This window comes from Salmo salar, chromosome 23 (genome assembly GCF_965601325.2).
Source record: "Salmo salar chromosome 23, fSalSal1, whole genome shotgun sequence".
Taxonomy (NCBI): Eukaryota; Metazoa; Chordata; class Actinopteri; order Salmoniformes; family Salmonidae; genus Salmo; species Salmo salar.
The window spans coordinates 886330-889738 of record NC_138313.1 but is presented as its reverse complement, the minus strand read 5'-3'; positions in this window follow the sequence as shown (position 1 = coordinate 889738).

The following is a 3409-nucleotide window of genomic DNA, read 5'->3' as shown; positions in this document are numbered from 1 at the left end:
TCCAACCTGAAATAGGATACTTGTTATTTGGCCATTGGCCCAGTTTTATTGCAAGGAATTGAAATTGGTCAATCACAGGCTAGGGCTGGGTTATAAACTACATACTGTCCCTTTGTTCAGGGGAGAATCACTGAGAGAGCATTGAGGACAGGGGAGCATGAACATCTACCATCTACTTCCAAGCATGATTTGCCCGCTTTGAATAAACCAATTTTACTCCCCCTGATTTGCTTTGGGGTCTGTGTTATTAAAGAAGAGTCATCCGTTGGAAAACCCTGAGTTTATCTTATCCTCTCTAGGGAAGGTGGGACGAAATCGTCCCACCTACGTAACAGCCAGTGGAATCCTGTGGCGCGTTATTCAAATACCTTAGAAATGCTATTACTTCAATTTCTCAAACATATGACTATTTTACAGCATTTTAAAGACAAGACTATCGTTAATCTAACCACACTGTCCGATTTCAAAAAGGCTTTACAACGAAAGCAAAACATTAGATTATGTCAGCAGAGTACCCAGCCAGAAATAATCAGACACCCATTTTTCAAGCTAGCATATAACGTCACATAAACCCAAACCACAGCTAAATGCAGCACTAACCTTTGATGATCTTCATCAGATGACACGCCTAGGACATTATGTTATACAATACATGCATGTTTTGTTCAATCAAGTTCATATTTATATCAAAAACCAGCTATTTACATTAGCATGTGACGTTCAGAACTAGCAAACTTCCGGTGAATTTACTAAATTACTCACGATAAACGTTCACAAAAAACATAACAATTATTTTAAGAATTATAGATACAGAACTCCTCTATGCACTCGCTATGTCCGATTTTAAAATAGCTTTTCGGTGAAAGCACATTTTGCAATATTCTAAGTAGATAGCCCGGCATCACAGGGCTAGCTATTTAGACACCCACCAAGTTTAGCACTCACCAAAGTCAGATTTACTATAAGAAAAATGTTATTACCTTTGCTGTTCTTCGTCAGAATGCACTCCCAGGACTTCTACTTCAATAACAAATGTTGGTTTGGTTCAAAATAATCCATAGTTATGTTCAAATATCCTGTTTTGTTCGTGCGTTCAAGACACTATCCGAAGTGTAAAGAAGGGTGACGCGCCCAACGCGTTTCGTGACAAATAAATTCTAAATATTCCATTACCGTACTTCGAAGCATGTCAACCGCTGTTTAAAATCAATTTTTATGCAATTTTTCTCGTAAAAAAGCGATAATATTCCGACCGGGAATCTCCTTTTCGGCAAACAGAGGAAAAAATCACAAAGACGGGGGCGGCCAGGTCACGCGCCTAAGCCCACAGTCCCTTGATCGGCCACTTGAGAAAGGCGATAATGTGTTTCAGCCTGGGGCTGGGATGACGACATTCAGGTTTTTCCCGAGCTCTGAGCGCCTATGGAAGACGTAGGAAGTGTCACGTTAGAGCAGAGATCCTTAGTAAAAGATAGAGATGGCAAAGAAGTTCCAGAAATGGTCAGACAGGCCACTTCCTGTAAAGGAATCTCTCAGGTTTTGACCTGCCATTTGAGTTCTGTTATACTCACAGACACCATTCAAACAGTTTTAGAAACTTGAGGGTGTTTTCTATCCATATATAATAAGTATATGCATATTCTAGTTACTGGGTAGGATTAGTAACCAGATTAAATCGGGTACGTTTTTTATCCAGACGTGAAAATACTGCCCCCTAGCCATAAGAGGTTAATGCGTTTGGGCTAATCAGTTGTGTTGTGACACGGTAGGGGTGGTATGCAGAAGATAGCCCTATTTGGTAAAAGACCAAGTCCATATTATGGCAAGAAGAGCTCAAATAAGCTAAGAGAAACGACAGTTAATCATTACTTTAAGACATGGTCAGTCAATCAAAAAAATGTCAAGAACTTTGAACGGTTCTTCAAGTGCAGTAGCAAAAACCATCAAGCACTATGATGAAACTGGCTCTCATGAGGACCGCCACAGGAAAGGAAGACCCAGAGTTACCTCTGCTGCAGAGGATAAGTTCATTAGAGTTACCAGCCTCAGAAATCATCAATTAATTGCACCTCAGATTGCAACCCAAATAAATGCTTCACATAGTTCAAGTAACAGACACATCTCAACATCAACTGTTCAGAGGAGACTGTGTGAATCAGGCCTTCATGGTCGAATTGCTTCAAAGAAACCACTACTAAAGGACACCAATAAGAAGAAGAGGCTTGCTTGGGCCAAGAAACACGAGCAATGGACATTAGACCGGTGGAAATCTGTCCTTTGTCTGATGAGTCCCAATTTGCGATTTCTGGTTCCAACCACCGTGTCTTTGTGATACGCAGAGTAGGTGAATGGATGATCTCCGTATGTGTGGTTCCCACTGTGAAGCATGGAGGAGGAGGTGTGGTGGTGTTCTGGTGCTTTGCTGGTGAAAATGTCTGTGATTTATTTAGAATTCAAGGCACACTTAACCAGCATGGCTACCACAGCATTCTGCAGTGATACTCCATCCTATCTGGTTTGTGCTTAGCAGGACTATCATTTGTTTTTCAATGACCCAAAAATACACCTCCAGGCTGTGTAAGGGCTATTTGATCAAGAAGGAGAGTGATGGAGTGCTGCATCAGAAGAACTGGCCTCCACAATCACCCAACCTCAACCCAATTGAGATGGTTTGGGATGAGTTGGACTGCAGAGTGAAGGAAAAGCAACCAACAAGTGCTCAGCATATGTGGGAACTCCTTCAAGCATTCCAGGTGACTACCTCGAGAAGGAGGTTGAGAGTGTGCCAAGAGTGTGCAAAGCTGTCATCAAGACAAAGGGTAACTACTTTGAAGAATCTCAAATCTCAAATATATTTTTATTTGTTTCTATATATACTGCTCAAAAAAATAAAGGGAACACTTAAGAAGGAAATAAATTCCACAAATGAACTTTTAACAAGGCACACCTGTTAATTGAAATACATTCCAGGTGACTACCTCATGAAGCTGGTTGAGAGAATGCCAAGACTGTGCAAAGCTGTCATCAAGGCAAAGGGTGGCTACTTTGAAGAATCTCAAATATTAAATATATTTTGATATGTTTAACACTTTTTTGGTTACTACATTATTCCATGTGTTATTTCAAAGTTTTGATGTCTTCACTATAATTCTACAATGTTGAAAATAATAAAAATAAAGAAAAACCCTTGAATGAGTAGGTGTTCTAAAACTTTTTACCGCTAGTGTATATCTTCACCAGCTCCTCCTCCCCCCTCCTCCATCTCTAAATCCCTGCTCACATGTTTGGCTGAGGCCTGTCCAGTTCGTCCATCCGACAGACAGGGAGGGAGGGAGGGAGGGAGGGAGGGTGGGGGGAAGAGGACGTAGAAATAATCCAGCCATCCCACAGATTTCGCTCAGCTGCTCAA